General features: G+C 38.8%; 1 protein-coding gene across 2 annotated transcripts in view; it reads left to right on the forward strand.

Moving 5' to 3' along the window:
* The first annotated feature begins 208 nt into the window (after positions 1-208).
* Positions 209-23,441, forward strand: part of LOC128685137 (metabotropic glutamate receptor 3-like) — a 111,331-nt gene continuing 88,098 nt past the window's right edge. The window contains exon 1 of one of the 2 annotated variants that reach the window (XM_070101680.1): positions 209-322. The gene's annotated coding sequence lies outside the window, so the exon portion shown is untranslated. Of the gene's footprint in view, positions 323-7,855; positions 7,955-23,441 lie in introns of those variants that run through there. The other variant, XM_070101671.1, reaches the window with a different exon arrangement.

Below are 23,441 nucleotides of genomic sequence, written 5' to 3' on the forward strand. Positions count from 1 at the left end.
CCTTATGAAAGCAAAAGATTAGGCAGATGGTGCAATACATCCCCAATGAAAAGTAGGGCGCCATGAGTACACTAAGAGAACACACAATAAGTGTCCGGTCAGGTAGAGAGACACGGGCTTCCTCGGGACGAGGGGTGACAGGTGGGGTGACGGGAGGGGTGACGGGAGGGGTGAGGGGCAAAGCGAAAGGCGGCGAGAGTGACGAGAGGCAGGCGGGGACAGCAGGTGTGGATGGCGCAGGAACGGGGGTGAGAGACGGCAGGCGGTGAAGGTGGCGCCGGCGCCGGCGGTGTCACACCGCCGGAACGGACACCCTACAGACGTAAGTTAAAACGCGTCGCTAGCCCATATTCAGCTGGAAGCTGAATACACAGATAAGTCAGAGAGATGATAAGAAGTAGTTAGTAGTCTTAGGGTCGCCAGGATGAGGAACGATTTTGACAGCGGAGTGATAGAGGCAGAATCCATACATAGCTTTAAGGATAAGTACGACAAGGCTCTCAAAGCCAGGATATATTGAACACAGAAGGTGCCAACGAAGAGGCGGAGCCAGGAGCTGAGATAAGACTCCTCCAACAACATATAAGTGAGCACATGTAGGTGAGCACATGTAGGTGAGCACATGTAGGTGAGCACATGTAGGTGAGCACATGTATGTGAGCACATGTAAGTGAGCATATGTAGGTGAGCACATGTAGGTGAGCACATGTAGGTGAGCACATGTATGTGAGCACATGTAAGTGAGCATATGTAGGTGAGCACATGTAGGTGAGCACATATAAATGAGCACATGTACGTGAGCACATATAAGTGAGCACATGTAGGTGAGCACATGTAGGTTAGTATATGTAGGTGAGCACATATAGGTGAGCACATGTAGGTGAGCACAAGTATGTGAGCACATGTAAGTAAGCACATGTAGGTGAGCACAAGTATGTGAGCACATGTAAGTGAGCACAAGTATGTGAGCACATGTAAGTGAGCACAAGTATGTGAGCACATATAGGTGAGCACAAGTATGTGAGCACATGTAAGTAAGCACATGTAGGTGAGCACATGTATGTGAGCACATGTAGGTGAGCACATGTATGTGAGCACATGTAGGTGAGCACATGTAGGTGAGCACATGTAGGTGAGCACATGTATGTGAGCACATGTAGGTGAGCACATGTAGGTGAGCACATGTAGGTGAGCACATGTAAGTGAGCACATGTAGGTGAGCACATGTAAGTGAGCACATGTAGGTGAGCACATGTAAGTGAGCACATGTAGGTGAGCACATGTAGGTGAGCACATGTAGGTGAGCACATGTAGGTGAGCACATGTAGGTGAGCACATGTAGGTGAGCACTTGTAGGTGAGCACATGTAGGTGAGCACATGTATGTGAGCACATGTAGGTGAGCACATGTAGGTGAGCACATGTAGGTGAGCACATGTATGTGAGCACATGTAGGTGAGCACATGTAAGTGAGCACATGTTGGTGAGCACATGTATGTGAGCACATGTAGATGAGCACATGTAAGAGAGCACATGTATGTGAGCACATGTAGGTAAGCACATGTAAGTGAGCACATGTATGTGAGCACATGTAGGTGAGCACATGTAGGTGAGCACATGTAGGTGAGCACATGTAAGTGAGCACATGTAAGTGAGCACATGTAGGTGAGCATATGTAGGTGAGCACATGTAGGTAAGCACATGTAGGTGAGCACATGTAAGTGAGCACATGTAGGTGAGCACATGTAGGTGAGCACATGTAGGTGAGCACATGTATGTAAGCACATGTAGGTGAGCACATGTAAGTGAGCACATGTAAGTGAGCACATGTAGGTGAGCATATGTAGGTGAGCACATGTAGGTAAGCACATGTAGGTGAGCACATGTAAGTGAGCACATGTAGGTGAGCACATGTAGGTGAGCACATGTAGGTGAGCACATGTAAGTGAGAACATGTAGGTGAGCACATGTAAGTGAGCACATGTAGGTGAGCACATGTAAGTGAGCACATGTAGGTGAGCACATGTAAGTGAGCACATGTAGGTGAGCACATGTAAGTGAGCACATGTAGGTGAGCACATGTAGGTGAGCACAAGTAAGTGAGCACATGTAGTTGAGCACATGTAGGTGAGCACATGTAGGTGAGCACATGTAGGTGAGCACATGTAAGTGAGCACATGTAGGTGAGCACATGTAAGTGAGCACATGTAGGTGAGCACATGTAGGTGAGCACATGTAGGTGAGCACATGTAGGTGAGCACTTGTAGGTGAGCACATGTAAGTGAGCACATGTAGGTGAGCACATGTAGGTGAGCACATGTAGGTGAGCACATGCCGGTGAGCACAAGTAAGTGAGCACATGTAGGTGAGCACATGTAAGTGAGCACACGTAGGTGAGCACATGTAGGTGAGCACATGTAAGTGAGCACATGTACGTGAGCACATATAAGTGAGCACATGTAGGTGAGCACATGTAGGTTAGTATATGTAGGTGAGCACATGTAAGTGAGCACATGTAGGTGAGCACATGTAAGTGAGCACATGTAGGTGAGCACATGTAAGTGAGCACATGTAAGTGAGCACATGTAGGTGAGCACATGTAAGTGAGCACATGTAAGTGAGCACATGCAGTCACAACACTGGAACTTATAAGGTTACTGTTACTCATAAACCAACCTATGTAAGGCCTCTTACACGTACGCACGTCAGCATATGCATGCGCTCATGTCAGCACGTACAAATGTACATGCAAGCACGTACACGTTCGCATGCCAGCACGTACACATACACATGTCTATACGTACACGTACGCATGCCAGCATGTTCATTAAGGAACGCATGTATGCCAGCACCTTCATGATAAAGCTTGTCAGCACAGTATCTCAGTATGTATGTACACGTATTCCAGCACATATGTATGTTTATTAGCCTTTATATATATACATATATATATATATATATATATATATATATATATATATATATATATATATATATATATATATATATATATATATATATATATATATATATATATATATATATACATATATACATTAACAAGTCGGCCGTCTCCCACCGAGGCAGGGTGACCAAAAAAGAAAGAAAATCCCCAAAAAGAAAATACTTTCATCGTTATTCAACACTTTCACTTCACTCACACATAATCACTGTATTTTGCAGAGGTAACCAGAATACAACAACTCAGAAACATATACGTAAAAAGATACACAACATATCCCTCCAAACTGCCAATATCTCGAACCCCTCCTTTAGAGTGCAGGCATTGTACTTCCCATTTCCAGGACTCAAGTCCGACTATACAAAAATAGCCCATTTCCCTGAATCCCTTCACTAAATATTACCCTGCTCATACTCCATCTGCTCGTCAGGTCCCAAATACCATTCGTCTCCATTCACTCCTATCTAACACGCTCACGCACGCATGCTGGAAGTCCAAGCCCCTCGCCCACAAAACCTCCTTTAACCCCTCCCTCAAACCTTTTCCCCTACAGATTTATACGCTCTCCATGTCATTCTACTTTGATCCATTCTCTCTAAATGACCAAACCACCTCAACAACCCCTCTTCAGCCCTATTACTAATATTTTTATTAACTCCACACCTCTTAATTTCCACACTCCTAATTTTCTGCATAATATTTACACCACATTGCCCTTAGACAGGACATCTACACTGCCTCCAACCGCCTCCTTGCTGCAGCATTTACAACCCAAGCTTCACACCCATGTAAGAGTGTTGGTTCCACTATACGTTCATACATTCCCTTCTTTGCGTCCATAGATAACGTTTTTTGTCTCCACATATGCCTCAATGCACCACTCACCTTTTTCCCTTCATCAGTTCTATGATTAACCTCATCCTTCAAAAACTCATCTGCTGACACGTCAACTCGCAAATATCTGAAAACACTCACTTCTTCCATACTCCTCCTTTCCAATTTGATATCCAATTTTTCTTTATATAAATCATTTGATACCCTCATCACCTTACTCTTTTCTATGTTCACTTTCAACTTCCTACCTTTACAAATTCTCCCAAACTCGTCCACTAACCTTTGCAATTTTTCTTTAGAATCTCCCATAAGCACAGTATCATCAGCAAAATGTAATTGTGTCAATTCCAATTTTGTATGTGATTCCCCATAATTTAATCCCGCCCCTCTCCTGAACACCCTAGCATTTACTTTTTTTACAACCCCATCTATAAATATATTAAACAACCATGGTGACATTACACATCCCTGTCTAAGACTTACTTTTACCGGGAAGTAGTCTCCCTCTCTTCTACACACCCTAACCTGAGCCTCATTATCCTCATAAAAACTCTTTACAGCATTTAGTAACTTACAACCTATTACATATACTTGCAACATCTGCCACATTGCTCCCCTATCCACTCTATCATATGACTTTTCTAAATCCATAAATGCAATGAAAACTTCCCTACCTTTATCTAAATACTGTTCACATATATGCTACAATGTAAACACTTGATCTACACATCCCCTACCCACTCTAAAACCTCCTTGCTCATCCGCAATCCTACATTCTGTCTTACCTCTAATTCTTTCAATTATAACCCTACCGTACACTTTTCCTGGTATACTCAGTAAACTTATTCCTCTATATTTTTTACAGTCTCTTTTGACCCCCTTCCCTTTATATAAAGGAACTATACATGCTTTCCGCCAATCCCTAGGTACCTTCCCCGTCAGTTCCAGCTGCTTTACCCCCTTTCATTCTACGTAATGCCTCAGGCACCTCCCCCACACTCACATCCTGTTCTTCTTCACTCCTAAAAGATGATATACCTCCCTGTCCAGTGCATGAAATTACTGCCTCCCTTTCTTCGTCGACATTTAAAAGTTCCTCAAAATATTCTCGCCATCTACCTAATACCTCCCTCTCCCCATCTACTAACTCCCCTACTCTGTTTTTATCTGCCAAATCCATTCGTTCTCTAGGCTTTCTTAACTTGTTTAACTCACTCCAAATTTTTTTCTTATATTCAGTAAAATTTTTTGACAGTGCCTCTCCCACTCTATCATCTGCTCTCCTTTTGCACTCTCTCACCACTCCTCTCTACACCTTTCTTTTACTCTCCGTATACTCTGCTCTTCTTATAACACTTCTGCTTTGTAAAAACTTCTCATAAGCTAACTTTTTCTCTTTTTTCACACCCTTTACTTCATCATTCTACCAATCACTCCTCTTTCCTCCTGCTCCCACCCTCCTATAACCACAAACTTCTGCCCCACATTCTAATACTGCATTTTAAAACTATTCCAACCCTCTTCAACCCCACCCCCCACTTCTCCTACTTGCACCAGCCCACCTTTCTGCCAATAGTTGCTTATATCTCACCCGAACTTCCTCCTCCCTTAGTTTATACACTTTCACCTCTCTCTTACTTGTTATTGCTAATTTTCTCTTTTTCATTACTTGCTATGTCATACCTTGTATATTTATTTATCCTCTTTTTCATAAAATATGCATTACTTATTACCAAACCTCTTTCTACATATAGCTCATTCAAAGGCTTCCCATTTTCATTTACCCCTGGCACCCCAAGTTTACCTACTACTCCCTCCACAACATTTTTACCCACTTTAGCATTGAAATCCTCAACCACAGTTACTCTCACACTTGGTTGAAAACTCCAAACGCATTCAGTCAACATTTCATATATAATATATATATTTAAACATATAAGAGGAAATTTTAGAAAGGACTTAATTTTAAATGAATTCTTGCTAATTGACCAGTTTTACATATTCGGCACGACACACACACACACACACACACACACACACACACACACACACACACACACACACACACACACACACACACACACACACATATATATATATATATATATATATATATATATATATATATATATATACATATATACATATATATATATATATAATTGTAACCACGAACGAGTGGTATTGATCAATAACAACACTGCGCTAGCCAAGGATTCGAACCCATGTTGGACTGGCCTGCCTCATGGTAAGCGAGTGTTGTTATTGATCAATACCACTCGTTCGTGGTTACAATAATTAATATATAAATACTGCTCGTGAGGCTAGTACACCAAACAGGGATGAGAATGAAATTAGATAAGAAGCTCCCACACCTCCGTATGCCGTCGTTTGGAGACCCAACAGCTAGCTGTGTGCTGGCTGCGCCATTCTTGTAGGGTTGGGTGGTCCTGTGGTTTAAAGCGTCATGTGGTTCTCGCTTACCATGAGGCAGGCCAGTACAACATGGGTTCGAATCCTTGGCTAACGCAGTGTTGCTATATATATATATATATATATATATATATATATATATATATATATATATATATATGAGAAGAAACGTATACGTACACTCTAGCACATATATGTAAGGGAGCTAGAGCATATATGTATGTATACCAGCAAGCATATGTGCTCTCATTAACATTTATTTATTTACACGTGAGCAGCACATATGTGTGGGCAAACTGGCACATATTAATAAGCGAATCAGTATATATACATACACAAGCACACACACACGTACGCTTGCCAGCAAATACATATTCTCCCATCTTGGAGGGTACGACACTTCGCCACAGGGTATTAAGTAACCATGTAAACCTATCTGCCCTTTGGAATGAGCGAACAGAATATGATGCAGTATGAGAGGTAATTACAAGTGTATGTTACACAAGGGCGCCAGTGAAAGGAAGGGGCCAGAGCATTATTACCTTGTGTGGCTTCAACACTCTCCTTCGTATACGCTGAGGGAACTTAAAAGAGCTGAGGAGGGTGAGAAATAACGACTCCGTCACCTGAGGCAGGTATGGAGTCCGGAGGAAAGAGAGCAGCAAGGGCTCTTTCAGGTGAGTCATGAGGGAGGGAGGCAACAACTCCGTCAACTGAAGTAGATAGGGATAGTTGAATAAGGAGAGAAGCAACATTCTGGTTAGCTAAGGGATGTAGGGCGACCTGATTCAGGAAAGAAACAACGGCCTTGTCAGCTGAGGAAGGTAGGACGAGCTGAGAAGGGAAAGAAGCGCAGACATAGTCAGCTGAGAATGGAAAGGCAGCAACTCCGTTACCAGTCAGAACATTGTTTATCCTGGTCAAAAGGTGAGAAACATTAAGACGTGTTTCCTTAAGACACCTGCTGTCTATGTTCATCTATCAGTAAAATAGGTGTTAATCGACTAGTGTGGGTCGCATCCTGGGAAAAAATCGACGTAATTTGTCCGAAATGCTTTGAAAAAAGGGGCTTTCTATATAGAGATATGTCATTGAATTCAGCTATACCTGTATACCTTGTACATGTACTTTAGAAATAAAGATTATTATTATTATTATTATTATTATTATTATTATTATTATTATTATTATTATTATTATTATACGTCCTGAACCAATGTCCCAGAAAAGGATTACAGAAGAAGTCTTCATTCTTCTGATTATTAAACATGGAGGGTAACCCAGGGAAGTTAAGCAGTGAGACATATTTATGTTGTTGTTGTCTTCTGATCTCTTCATGATGATGCGACTTGCAACACCCTGGCACCTATTTATTACTAGGTAAACAAAGGAAAATAGTTTAAAAGAGACCAATATATACCTCTCGTCTTGTCATCTTACAAGATATACATTAAAACTGCCGTTTATAGCATTCACATAACTGAAGGTTATATTATGCAAGAGCATTTGACAAACCTCGCCAAAACAAAACAAGTTGTTGGTCAGTAGGAGGTGTGTGGGGGGCTTCACTAGGCGTACCAACACTGACGACGTTTGTCTTGAATAATTAAGTTAAAGAAGCAACCTGTCTACTGGTGGCATGCCTGTACACACACTCGCAGAATGTCTCTGTACTAGTCCAGTTGCTACCCATACACTCGCTCACCACTCCCTGCTTCATTACAAAGTAAGTTCTTATAACTGAATCACTTATTATGTATCCACGATAGGATACCTGTAAGAGGTTGTCTAATTTATTTCTTTTATTCTTCCTTGAACTTCTCGATTTTATTTCGCTCATACAGTTGGCATAAAATTCTACAAATTTGTGTGAAATAACGAGGATCAAATTCTTAGAAAATGACCAAAGTTGTTGAACTCATTCTCAGCATCCTGAAAAACTCATAAAACTTCGAAAACGTCCAGAAAAGGTTAAGGAAATCGAAGACAATAGAGAGTGAAATTCAAATGTGTAGCTGTAGATCTGACCATTTTATGGCTTCAGTATTTAATGTCTGATGGATCTTAAGACCACGATAATACCTATTAAGCTCCGCTAGCATGCTACGAAATTTCTAGATATAATAAAATAGTAAAAAAAAACTGAATCGTTTAAATCTCTCCCATAACTGGAGAATGAGTCGTCTGATTATCTACAGATTTTCACTAGTGATGTGCTGTATGAAAACCCAGGTTCACGTTGCACTCGCTGGCATAAGTCTGAATTTCCCAGGTTTATTGAATAAATAGTGATATTTATTTATTCAATAATTAAAGAATGCTTCTTCTGAATGACTTCAGAATAATATTGACGAAACATTCATCAAGAAAGATGTTACCTTATAAGTTTAGTCCAAGCAAGTGAAAATTTTAGATGACTCGTTTAAGATTCAACTAGAGAATGCCTCTTCCGATCAGCTTCAAACCATAATAAATACTGGTGTGTCTTAATAGGATGTATGTTTATATTATTTTGGGGGCTCATTTTATCAAATTGGACTTTTTTTTAATAAAGAGAAGTAAATATTTTCCTTACAGAATTGTAATGAACTTTATATAGAATGTAAATGATAATTGTAAACTAGAAATAAAAAATGTACGATATTGTGATATTTTAAGTTTAGAGAGAGGAGACTTTCCTATCTTTCGGAACATTCTCAGCAACATTTTCGTTTGTTTTCTCACAATTTTTCATGTATTATTCGAGAATGCCTCATTCGATCGGCTTTAAATTTTCAACGCTGGTATAATAATTTTTGGACAAGATTCATGGGACCATTTGCGTACATGGCGCCCCAACACAGTGTTACTTAAACAATTCTCAGATTTTTGTTACCGTGTGATAGGAAACAAAATCTGATTGGCTTCAAAACACAGGTGAAACCTACTCAGCAAAACACTGGTGTAACCTACTCAGCAAAACACTGGTGTAACCTACTCAGCAAAACACAGGTGTATCCTACTCAGCAAAACACTAGTGTAACCTACTCAGCAGAACACAGGTGTATCCTACTCAGCAAAACACAGGTGTAACCTACTCAGCAAAACACAGGTGTATCCTACTCAGCAAAACACTAGTGTAACCTACTCAGCAGAACACAGGTGTATCCTACTCAGCAAAAAACAGGTGTATCCTACTCAGCAAAACACTAGTGTAACCTACTCAGCAAAACACAGGTGTATCCTACTCAGCAAAACACTAGTGTAACCTACTCAGCAAAACACAGGTGTAACCTACTCAGCAAAACACAGGTGTATCCTACTCAGCAAAATACTGGTGTAACCTACTCAGCAAAACACAGGTGTATCCTACTCAGCAAAACACAGGTGTATCCTACTCAGCAAAATACAGGTGTAACCTACTCAGCAAAACACTAGTGTAACCTACTCAGCAAAATACAGGTGTAACCTACTCAGCTAAACACTGGTGTAACCTACTCAGCAAAACACTAGTGTAACCTACTCAGCTAAACACAGGTGTAACCTACTCAGCAAAATACAGGTGTATCCTACTCAGCAAAACACTAGTGTAACCTACTCAGCAAAACACAGGTGTATCCTACTCAGTAAAACACAGGTGTATCCTACTCAGCAAAACACTAGTGTAACCTACTCAGCAAAACACAGGTGTATCCTACTCAGCAAAACACTAGTGTAACTTACTCAGCAAAACACAGGTGTATCCTACTCAGCAAAACACAGGTGTATCCTACTCAGCAAAACACTAGTGTAACCTACTCAGCAAAACACAGGTGTATCCTACTCAGCAAAACACTAGTGTAACTTACTCAGCAAAACACAGGTGTATCCTACTCAGCAAAACACAGGTGTATCCTACTCAGCAAAACACTAGTGTAACCTACTCAGCAAAACACAGGTGTATCCTACTCAGCAAAACACTAGTGTAACTTACTCAGCAAAACACAGGTGTATCCTACTCAGAAAAACACAGGTGTATCCTACTCAGCAAAACACAGGTGTATCCTACTCAGCAAAACACTAGTGTAACCTACTCAGCAAAATACAGGTGTAACCTACTCAGCAAAACACTAGTGGAACCTACTCAGCAAAATACAGGTGTAACCTACTCAGCTAAACACTGGTGTAACCTACTCAGCAAAACACTAGTGTAACTTACTCAGCAAAACACAGGTGTATCCTACTCAGCAAAACACAGGTGTATCCTACTCAGCAAAACACTAGTGTAACCTACTCAGCAAAACACAGGTGTATCCTACTCAGCAAAACACTAGTGTAACCTACTCAGCAAAACACAGGTGTATCCTACTCAGCAAAACACTGGTGTAACCTACTCAGCAGAACACAGGTGTAACCTACTCAGCAGAACACAGGTGTATCCTACTCAGCAAAACACAGGTGTAACCTACTCAGCAAAATACAGGTGTAACCTAGTCAGCTAAACACAGGTGTATCCTACTCAGCAAAACACTGGTGTAACCTACTCAGCGAAACACTGGTGTAAACTACTCAGCAAAACACTGGTGTAACCTACTCAGCAGAACACAGGTGTAACCTACTCAGCAAAACACAGGTGTAACCTACTCAGCAGAACACAGGTGTATCCTACACAGCAAAACACTGGTGTAACCTACTCAGCAAAACACAGGTGTAACCTACTCAGCAAAACACAGGTGTATCCTACTCAGCAGAACACAGGTGTATCCTACTCAGCAGAACACAGGTGTAACCTACTCAGCAGAATATTCCCATATTTAATGGAGTGTGTAGATGACATTTTGACACTTTTAGTCTCGAAATGGTTTGGTATTATTTTACCTTGTATTATTTTGCTGTGCTCCTGGTGAGGGGATCTTGGTTTGAATTTGAATGCCTCCCGTTCCATAGGCGTTATATAACTTCTACAGGTTTAGCGGTTTCCTCTGATTAGAATATAATAAGTGTGAACAACATCAGTCTTCAGTGGCTGATTGGTTAAGGCTGTGGGCACATTTTTTTTTTTTTTTTTGGACTCTGTGCAATGACTGGAAAATGCATATACTTACTAGTCAGCTTAAACTATTAGTGCCGATGTGTTTTCCTCAAAGGAAACAATTTCTTGATGTTAGGTTGTGTAAGCGATCATGTGCCAGTTTTATTAAACTGGTTTCTGTAAAACAATTGGAGAATGTCTCGTCTGATCACAGATTGGTTAAAAAGTTTGACGTTATTTAGTTATCCTGGGTTAATTCAACTTAATGTTTTTCTAGGTGCTTATAATATTAATGTGACCTCAAGACAATTGTTAAAAAATTTTACATAAAATTTACTGTATTGTACTTACTCTCTTTAAAGGTGGTCAGTCTTACCTGAAGTAAAGTTTGGATTGATTTTAGTCAGCGTAGGTCCCAATTTGCCTTTTTTGGGAAACCTGAAAAATATATATACAACTTTTCATACGACAATTTCTGAGTGTCGTGCGTGATCATGTTGCACCTTGCAAGATGATCACTTGATAACGCAACTTCTCAGCGACTCCAGGCATAATATGTTTGTTTAATTTTATTATGCTGGTTTTATTTGTGTCTTTGAAAGGTATGAATTAGATCTGGGCTGTGTAATATGCTAATTAACCATTTTCATTGAAGTAACTGGGATATTAGTGTCCTTATGATGACTTGTGAATGACTCTTCTGATTCCCTTCAAATCTTCAACGCAAATATTTAACTGCATCAACAACTGAGGCCGCAATCTACACATTCCAATCACGTACATTGAGGCACACGGGTCTGAGGTTATGGAATACGGGGATATCTTTGTCGGATCGCGCATCCACCGAAATATATTTAGTTTTCAGTGTGTTTTTTTAATAGGCATTAATATGGAGTATGAATACATAGTGTAAAAAAATATATATTGCTTTCATTCAGAAATGGCCAACCTAAGACGCATGATCTGAAAGTGGCGCATTGCATGAATAGAAGTGACGCATTGCATCCCATTGCAAGCCTACTTATACAAAAATTATTAACCAATAACTGATTTGTAAAAAAAAAATATTATAAGAGAAATTCAAGTAAGTTAAGTGGTCCTCTGTTAAAATATCACAGCATTATACACTAAGAGTCACTGTGTGGAAAAATGTTCAAATTTGCGGCGTGTTATGCTACCACTTGTGAAATGCCTGAGTAAAATTAGAGCAAGAGGATTAAACAAAAGTGAATTCAGAGAATATCGTGAATTGTTAGATTTTGAATATAGTGATCTCATCCTTCATTGTGAGGTGCGACTCTGGCTTCTCAGTAGATTTTGGAAACTGAAAAATAATGTTCATAATTTTCTAGAAGAATGAACTGCCTGAGGAAAGAGCATTTTATGTGATAATAAATGGTCTGATTTAACATTTTTAGTTGATGTTAGCAGCCATTTCAATGATCTAAATTTAAAACTGCAGTGCAAGAACAAATTGTTTCTTAGCTTAGTAAATGATATCAGTACATTCAAGATGAAGTTAACGCCGGGTCACCAGCTGGAGAAGACCCGGGCCGGAAGTACCGGCAAACATCTAAGAAGAAGAAGATGAAGTTAAAACTGTTTACCTCTCATTTACAAAATGAGAATATGAGTCAGTTAACACATTTTAAAGGACAGAGTGAATGTGCTGAAGATAATGACAATATTACAGAATATATTGAAAAATTTATATTTTCGTAAGAGTCATTTGAAAGTCGTTTTAGTGATTTTGCTAAAGAAGAATATACTACATATTCGCATTTATAAAACAAATTTCACTAAGTGAACAAAGAATTCTGAAAATGTCTTATAACATGCGAATGAAACTTACTGATTTGAAAACAAATTCATTATTGAAAAGTAAATATAATGAGCTTCCCTCAGTCCCAAATGCTTCTGACATAATTATTTTTTGGCGATTATTACCCTGTGAAATTTTTCCAGAACTTAGAAAATTTGCCCAGAGTTATATATATCGCTTTGGAACAACGTACAGATGTGAGCAAACATTTTCATCCATCATATTTATTAAAAATAAACAGAGGTCACGACTGACTGGTTCAACTTGGAAGAATTCTCTGCTGCTCTCACTAACTAATTTAACTCCAAACATTACAAACTTGGCGAAATCAAAGCAGACTCAAAAGTCTCATTAAAATCAGTAATGTTTATCTTGTCTTTATGAACTAGAACGTGAGATAATTGTCGCATGGAATGCTAACGGTTGGTCACACCTTCTTTCATTATCATTTCGCATTTAAGATTTACTTCATACCGGAAAAACGTTAGTTATGAATACCTGATGGGGGACCTAAAGAGGTTGCCGAATTTTTCATTTTGCTTTAACTTTCCCCAACTTTATTTAATGTTGCTTATAACTCAAGAACACCTCCTCCAGTCGGATTCAATTTTTTTAGTGCTTGAGTTAGGTAACGAGGACCAGATTCATGGAACAATTGACATATATACTTGCTCTATGACCAAAGAAAACTGTTGAACACATTCCCAACATCATGGAAGGGCTCGGATAACTTCCAAAACCCTCAGGAGCCTAGCTTCAAACTTTGGAAAAAAAAAGCCTCCTAATTCGATGACAATGAAGGGTAAGACTAATGTGTGTAGGTTCAAATCTGTCAATTTTATGTGAAAAAAAATACTGTAAAGTTTTCCTTCATGTTAAACTACGTTCAATAAATTTCAGTTTACCTCTTGAAGACCTTCAGTATTTAATGCCTGATTAATGTTAGGGTCAAGATGGTACCTAACAAGTTTCGTTTCCTTGTAGGTAAATTTAGTGATGTAGTAAAATAGTAAAAAATAATTGAAATTGTTGGAATCTTTGCCATAAATCTGGATATTTACCATTTGATCAGCTTCAAATTTTTGTTACTGTATTTAGTTTCTTAAAAGCTGGTCAGTCTTAAAGAAAAGTTTGGATTTATTTTGGCCTGTCTAGATCCCACTTCACTTTTTTAGGTGAAACTGGAAAAAACTCATGTTGTTCATGCGAGATTTTCTGAGTGTCGCATATGATTAGCTTCAACCCTTCCATGGTGATAAATGGAAAATACAACTCGTGAAAGACCACAGGTTTAATTTTCTTGTTTATTTTAGGATACCGGTCTCTTTGCTAGGATACCGGTCTCTTTGCTAGGATACTGGTCTCTTTGCTAGGATACCGGTCTCTTTGCTAGGATACCGGTCTCTTTGCTAGGATACCGGTCTCTTTGCTAGGATACCGGTCTCTTTGCTAGGATAACGGTCTCTGCAAGGTTCACGTTAGATATGGGCTGTGCAAGTTCTGATTTACTGTTTTATTCACAAAATTTGGATATTACTTTCCAAATGACGATTTGTGAATGCCTCTTCTGATTCCTTTCACTTTTTAACTCTAATATTTACCTGCATTATCAATTTATGTAGTATTCCAGTCACTTGCATTCAGACACAGTGGACTGGAGATGTGGAATATGGGGATACCTTTCTCGGATCTCGGGTTGGGCAGCGAATTATAATAATAATTTTTTTTTTTTAACAAGTCGGCCGTCTCCCACCGAGGCAGGGTGACCCAAAAGAAAAGAAAATCCACAAAGAGAAAATACTTTCATCATCATTCAACACTTTCACCTCACTCACACATAATAAACCATACCACGGGCGGGATTTGAACCCGCGGTCAGAGAGTCTCAAAACTCCAAACCGTATGGTTTGTTTGCAGTCGTGTCATTACGATTTCGTGAGTCACACATAATCACTGTTTTTGCAGAGGTGCTCAAAACACAACAGTTTAGAAGCATATATGTATAAAAATACACAACATATCCCTCCAAACTGCCAATATCCCGAACCCCTCCTTTAGAGTGCAGGCATTGTACTTCCCATTTCCAGGACTCAAGTCCGGCTATACAAAAATAACCGGTTTCCCTGAATCCCTTCACTAAATATTACCCTGCTCACACTCCAACAGATCGTCAGGTCTCAAATACCATTCGTCTCCATTCACTCCTATCGACCACGCTCATGCACGCCTATAGGAAGTCCAAGCCCTCGCCCACAAAACCTCCCTTACCCCTTCCAACCTTTTCGAGGACGACCCCTACCCCGCCTTCCTTCCCCTACAGATTTAAATGCTCTCCATGTCATTCTACTTCGATCTATTCTCTCTAAATGACCAAACCACCTCAACAACCCCTCTTCAGCCCTCTAACTAACATTTTTATTAACTCCACACCTTCTCTTAATTTCCACACTCTGAATTTTCTGCATAATATTTACACCACACATTGCCCTTAGATAGGACATCTCCACTGCCTCCAACTGCCTCCTCGCTGCTGCATTCACAACCCAAGCTTCACATCCATATAAGAGTGTTGGTACTACTATACTTTCATACATTCCCTTCTTTGCCTCCATAGATAACGTTTTTTTGTCTCCACATATACCTCAACGCACCACTCACCTTTTTTCCCTCATCAATTCTATGATTAACCTCATCCTTCATAAATCCATCCGCCGACACGTCAACTCCCAAGTATCTGAAAACATTCACTTCTTCCATAATCCTCCTCCCAAATTTAATATCCATTTTTTCTTTATCTAAATCATTTGATACCCTCATCACCTTACTCTTTTCTATGTTCACTTTCAACTTTCTATCTTTACACACACTCCCAAACTCATCCACTAACCTTTGCAATTTTTCTTTAGAATCTCCCATAAGCACAGTATCATCAGCAAAAAGCAACTGTGTCAATTCCCATTTTGTATTTAATTCCCCATAATTTAATCCCGCCCCTCTCCTGAACACCCTAGTATTTACTTCTTTTACAACCCCATCTATAAATATATTAAACAACCATGGTGACATTACACATCCCTGTCTAAGACCTACTTTTACCGGGAAGTATTCTCCCTCTCTTCTACACACCCTAACCTGAGCCTCACTATCCTCATAAAAACTCTTTACAGCATTTAGTAACTTACAACCTATTCCATATACTTGCAACATCTGCCACATTGCTCCCCTATCCACTCTATCATATGCCTTTTCTAAATCCATAAATGCAATAAAAACTTCCCAACCTTTATCTAAATACTGTTTACATACATGCTTCAATGTAAACACTTTATCTACATATCCCCTACCCACTCTGAAACCTATTTGCTCATCCCCAATCCTGCATTCTGTCTTACCTCTAATTCTTTCAGTTATAACTCTCCCGTACACTTTTCCTGGTATACTCAGTAAAGTTATTCCTCTATAATTTTTACAATCTCTTTTGTCCCGCTTCCCTTTATATAAAGGGACTGTACATGCTCTCTACTAATTCCTAGGTACCTTCCCCTCTTTCATATATTTATTAAACAAAAATACCAACCACTCCAACACTATATCCCCCCCTGCTTTTAACATTTCTGTCATGACCCCGTCAGTTCCAGCTGCTTTACCCCCTTTCATTCTGCCTAATGCCTCACGCACCTCCCCCACACTCACATCCTGTTCTTCTTCACTCCTAAAAGATGGTATACCTCCCTGGCCAGTGCACGAAATTACCGCTTCCCTTTCTTCGACGACATTTAAAAGTTACTCAAAATATTCTCGCCATCTACCCAGAACCTCCATCTCCCCATCTACTAACTCCACTACTCTTTTTTTAACTGACAAATCCATTCGTTCTCTGGGCTTTCTTAACGTTTAACTCACTACAAAAATTTTCATTAAAATTTCTTGACAGTGCCTCTCCCACTCTATCATCTGCTCTTCTTTTGCACTCTCTCACCACTCTGTTCACCTTTCTTTTACTCTCCATATACTCTGCTCTTCATATAACACTTCTGCTTTGTAAAAACCTCTCATAAGCTAACTTTTTCTCTTTTATCACACCCTTTACTTCATCATTCCACCAATTACTCCTCTTTCCTCCTGCACCCACCCTCCTATAACCACAAACTTCTGCCCCACATTCTAATACTGCATATTTAAAACTATTCCAACCCTCCTCAACCCCACCCCCCCTACTACTCATACTTGCACCAGCCCACCTTTCTGCCAATAGTTGCTTATATCTCACCCGAACTTCCTCCTCCCTTAGTTTATACAGTTTCACCTCTCTCTTACTTGTTGTTGATATTTTTCTCTTGTCCCATCTACCTCTTACTCTAACTGTAGCTACAACTAGATAATGATTCGATATATCAGTTGCCCCTCTATAAATATGAACATCAATCTTTTATCCACCAATACATAATCTAACAAACTACTTTCATTACGTGCTACATCATACCTTATATATTTATTTTTCCTCTTTTTCATAAAATATGTATTACTTATTACCAAACCTCTTTCTACACATAACTCAATTAAAGGCTCCCCATTTTCATTTACCCATGGCACCCCAAATTTACCTACTACTCCCTCCACAACGTTTTTGCCCAGTTTAGCATTGAAATCCACCAACCACCATTACTCTCACACTTGGTTCAAAACTCCCCACGCATTCTCTCAACATTTCCCAAAATCTCTCTCTGTCCTCTACACTTATCTCTTCTCCAGGCGCATATACGCTTACTATAACCCACTTTTCACATCCAACCTTTATTTTACTCCACATAATCCTTTAATTAATACATTTATAGTCCCTCTTTTCCTGCCATAACTTATCCTTCAACATTATTGCTACTCCTTCTTTAGCTCTAACTCTATTTGAAACCCCTGACCTAATCCCATTTATTCCTCTCCACTGAAACTCTCCCACCCCCTTCAGCTTTGTTTCACTTAAAGCCAGGACATCCAGCTTCTATTCATTCATAACATCCACAATCATCTCTTTCTTATTATTCGCACAACATCTACGCACATTCAGACTTCCCACTTTGACAATTTTCTTCTTATTATTCTTTTTAGTAATTATTACAGGAAAAGGGGTTACTAGCCCATTGTTTCCGGCATTTTAGTTGACTTTTACAACACGCATGGCTTACGGAGGAAAGATTCTTATTCCACTTCCCAATGGATATAAAAGAAAAAGTAATAAGACCAAGAACTATTAAGATAAAATCAAAGAAAACTCAGATGAGTGTGTATAAATAAACATGTACATGTATGTGTAGTGTGACCTAAGTGTAAGTAGAAGTAGCAAGACGTACCTGTAATCTTGCATGTTTATGAGACAGACAAAAGACACCAGCAATCCTACCATCATGTAAAACAATTACAGGCTTTCGTTTTACACTCACTTGGCAGGACGGTAGTACCTCCCTGGGCGGTTGCTGTCTACCAACCTACTACCTACAATAATAATAATAATAATAATAATAATAATAATAATAATAATAATATCTTTATTTCTACAAATACATGTACAAGATATACAGTCCTAGCTGACATCAATGACATACTACTTTATAGAAAGCCGCTTGTTATGCTGAGCATTTCGGGCAAATTAGGTCACATTCTCTTCAATTTTATATCCTTAATCGTCTTATTTTACTCTTTTCAGCTTCCTTTGCAAATTAATAATAATAATAATAATAATAATAATAATAATAATAATAATAATAATAATAATAATAATATGAAGAAAAAGAATTATTATTATTATTATTATTATTATTATTATTATTATTACAATAATAATAATAATACTAATAATAATAATTATTATTATTATTATTACAATAATAATAAAAATAATAATAATATTATTATTATTATTACTATTATTATTATAATAATTATTATTATTTTCTTATTGTTATTATTATTATTATTATTATTATTATTATTATTATTATTATTATTATTATTGTTGTTGTCATTGTTATTATTATTAGACGCATTTCTGATGTGCGCAGTCCGAGAGAAGTATCCCAGTAGTGGACCAGCACAGTTGTGGACCGGACTAGTGCAGTGCGGCATAAGTTTGTAATGTAGGTTTAAAGTGAATCTGAAGAGTAAATCACTAGTTATCATATGGAAACTAATATCCAGATTTCTTCAAAAAACATCACAAATTAGGACACAGTCCAAATCTAATTGAAACCTTCTACTAAGAAATGCCACCTTAGAAGCTAAGCTGACTAGGTATTATCTTGTTATCTCAGAGAGATCATTAACTTAAAATAGACTAACACAATAAATCTGAGCTGCTTAGTAGTTGATTTATCTTACTATCGTAGTTGAATGGTTGAAGCTAATTCGACGAAACACTCAGAAATTATAGCACGGAAGACAGAATTTAAATTTCTCAAATTTCTTCCCCCCCCCCCAAAAAAAAAAAAAAAATTGGGATCTACAAAAGTTAAAATCAGTCCAAGTCTTTTTTTAAAGATTAACCATAATTTTTAGAAAGTAAATAAGTATTATTAAAGTGGTACATAACTTACCAATATTTTACAATGGTCTTCAAGTTTAGTCCAATATTTTACAATGGTCTTCAAGTATAGTCCAATATTTTACAATGGTCTTCAAGTATAGTCCAATATTTTACAATGGTCTTCAAGTATAGTCCAATATTTTACAATGGTTTTCAAGTACAGTCCAATATTTTACAATGGTCTTCAAGTATAGTCCAATATTTTACAATGGTCTTCAAGTATAGTCCAATATTTTACAATGGTCTTCAAGTATAGTCCAATATTTTACAATGGTCTTCAAGTATAGTCCAATATTTTACAATGGTCTTCAAGTATAGTCCAATATTTTACAATGGTCTTCAAGTATAGTCCAATATTTTACAATGGTTTTCAAGTACAGTCCAATATTTTACAATGGTCTTCAAGTATAGTCCAATATTTTACAATGGTCTTCAAGTATAGTCCAATATTTTACAATGGTCTTCAAGTATAGTCCAATATTTTACAATGGTCTTCAAGTATAGTCCAATATTTTACAATGGTCTTCAAGTATAGTCCAATATTTTACAATGGTCTTCAAGTATAGTCCAATATTTTACAATGGTTTTCAAGTACAGTCCAATATTTTACAATGGTTTTCAAGTACAGTCCAATATTTTACAATGGTCTTCAAGTATAGTCCAATATTTTACAATGGTTTTCAAGTACAGTTCAATATTTTACAATGGTTTTCAAGTACAGTCCAATATTTTACAATGGTCTTCAAGTATAGTCCAATATTTTACAATGGTCTTCAAGTATAGTCCAATATTTTACAATGGTCTTCAAGTATAGTCCAATATTTTACAATGGTCTTCAAGTATAGTCCAATATTTTACAATGGTTTTCAAGTACAGTCCAATATTTTACAATGGTCTTCAAGTATAGTCCAATATTTTACAATGGTCTTCAAGTATAGTCCAATATTTTACAATGGTCTTCAAGTATAGTCCAATATTTTACAATGGTCTTCAAGTATAATCCAATAAAGTCAAACACTGACTTATTCCTGACCAGAAGAGACATTCTCCTGACATCCCACCGAAAACAGTTTATTTAATAAATCTAGCACTTTTAAACTCCCATCTGGAGAGTGAAATAGTGGAGGCAGGATCCATACATAGCTTAAAGAAAAGGCACGATAAAGCACTTGTGGGAGGGAGAGAGTGGACCTAGTAACGACCAGCGACGAGGCAGAGCCAGGAGCTACGCCACGACCCCTGCAACCACAAATAGGTGATTACAAGACTCACGAAATCGTAATGACACGATTGCAAACAAACCATACCAAGGGCGGGGACAGAACCCGCTAACGCGACGGTCTGGAGTTTTGAGACTCTGATCGCGGGTTCCATCCCCGCCAGTGGTAAGGTGATTACAACCTTAAATCAAGAAAAACTCTCTTTCAGGAGGAAAAAAAAGTTAGAACTAAAAATTTAAAATTGACCATAGAGCGAGTTGCGAGTTGCGAGTTTTCCAGCTATTGTACCGAACCAATAAAAGTTGCGCTTCACATAGGGTCTTCAAGAAACTTTTCATCCATTTCATACGATGTATCGGCCATTAACTATTGGTGCTGTTTAAATTCCTTTATTTCCAGCAGGGGAACGCGTTTAACCTGTAGGGGCCATATAGCACCTGTGGAATAAAAGACATTCAAGTTCGATCCAAGAAAGGGGAGGATAAGTCCTGTTTCTTGGATCAAAACCTTCAGGAAGTTTAATCCATTTATGTAATGCCAAATATTGCTATGAAAATTAGACACATGTGCAACATCTGGGTATCTTTATTGTAGACGTTTCGCCATCCAGTGGCTTTATCAATACAAATTCCAGGACATAACTTGAAGACAGTAGAACTATATACAAAAGGTGAGGTAATCAGTCCCTCAGCCTTCCTTAGAGTTGGTGTGAAGAGCACCGTGGTCGTGAAGAATCTGGAGCACAGACAATGTTAGGTTAGGTAAGGTTCGTCAAGAAGCGGGACATGTGGTTCCTGAAGTGAGTCTTGGTCTGATAATGACCTTTGGAGCTTTTGGTTATCTGACCGAGGCCTTCCGCTGGCTTACAGGCAAGAAGGCTGGCGTTTATATACTGGCGTCAGGTGGAAAGGGACGTGTAGCAGACGAAGACACTGTCACTGGTGGGTGGGATTCCCCAGTGGAAGTAGGTCCTACCCGAGTGACGGGTTAGTAGTAGTGAAGAAGGTTGTGGAGATGTTCTCTGAACCAAGATTCACTGATGTTGCAGTGTCTGACAAACTGTACATGAATGATATAAAATACCGACAATAAAGACGTCTACAATAAAAATATCTAGATGTGCAACATCTGGGTATCTTTATTGTAGACGTTTCGCCAATAAGCGGCTTTATCAATTCAAATTGAAAAAGGTAATTTGAAGACAGTACAATTATGTACAGTAAAACTATATCAGACACTGCAACATCATGGAATCTTGGTTCTGAGGACATATCCACAACCTTCATTTCTACTACTGACCGTCCCTCGGGTAGGACCTACTTCCACTGGGGAATCCCACCTACCAGTGACAATGTCTTCGCCTGCTACCTGTCTTTCACCACCTGACGCCAATACATAAGCGCCAGCTAACCTTGTACTTCAGATTCTTCACGACTACGGTGCTCTTCACCAACTCTAAGGCTGAGGGACTGATTACCTCACCTTTTGCAGAAAGTTCTACTGTCTTCAAATTATGTCCTTAAATTTGTATTTATAAAGCCACAATAAAGATACCAAAAAGCTGCACATGTGTCTAATTTTCATCATGTCAGTATTGTATACCTGGAAAAGCCGCGGTCACTTGTGGTGGACCAGTGCCTGATCAACCAGGCTGTTACTGTTGGCAGCACGTAAACCGACGTACGAACCACAGCACGAAGGCAGCCAGGGATCTATTAGTAATCCCCCTTATGTATGCTGAGAGGCAGTTAAACAGTCTTGGGCCCCCTGACACTTACGGTGTTGTCTCTCAGCGTGCTCGTGGCGCCCCTGCTTTTCATTGTCGGTATGTTGCACCGCCTGCCTACCCTTTTGCTGTCGTAGGGAGGAATTTTCGTGTTCAAATTTGGTACTAATCCTTCTAAAAATTTCTAAGTGTATATTATCACATATTTCTCTCGTCTCCGTTCCAGAAAATACAAGTCAAGCAGCTTCAACCGTTCCAGTAATTTAGGTGTTTTATTGTACTTATGTGTGCCGTGAAGATTCTCTGTACATTCTCTAGGTCAGCAATGTTGCCTGCCTTGAAAAGCGCTGTTCGTGTCCAGCAGTATTCCAGCCTAGAGAGAATCGATTTGAAGAGAATCATCATGGGCTTGGCGTCCCTAGTTTTGAAGGTTCTCATTATCCATCCTATCATCTTTCTTGCAGATGTGATAGATACATTGTTGTGATCTATCTCTATCAACATCTCCAACCTTCTTCTAGGTAGGAGACACCGATGTTGAAATTCTGGAGATCAAAAATGGCTTTCTAAAATTATCTCATGGAAACCAATTTCAGGAACTGCCTATCTAAAATTAAGCAGAAGGCATCTGCTGAATTGTTCCGGAATCCTTCACCTAATAATAGTTTTCCATGGTTGAAAATTTGAAGCCGATCGGATAAGGCACTGTTGGAGCAATTTAGTGGTAGACGAGAACACTTATTTAAAATGTGTCGGGTTTGGTGCCGGTCATTTCTCCATGTGGAATCCATAAGTGGGTCGCCTGTGTTCGATCCATAAGCATCAGAGTGTAGTCTACGAAAATTAGAAGCAGTGAGAAGGTGACTAGAATCCTAAACGTG

Source organism: Cherax quadricarinatus, chromosome 5 (genome assembly GCF_038502225.1).
Source record: "Cherax quadricarinatus isolate ZL_2023a chromosome 5, ASM3850222v1, whole genome shotgun sequence".
Lineage (NCBI taxonomy): Eukaryota > Metazoa > Arthropoda > Malacostraca > Decapoda > Parastacidae > Cherax > Cherax quadricarinatus.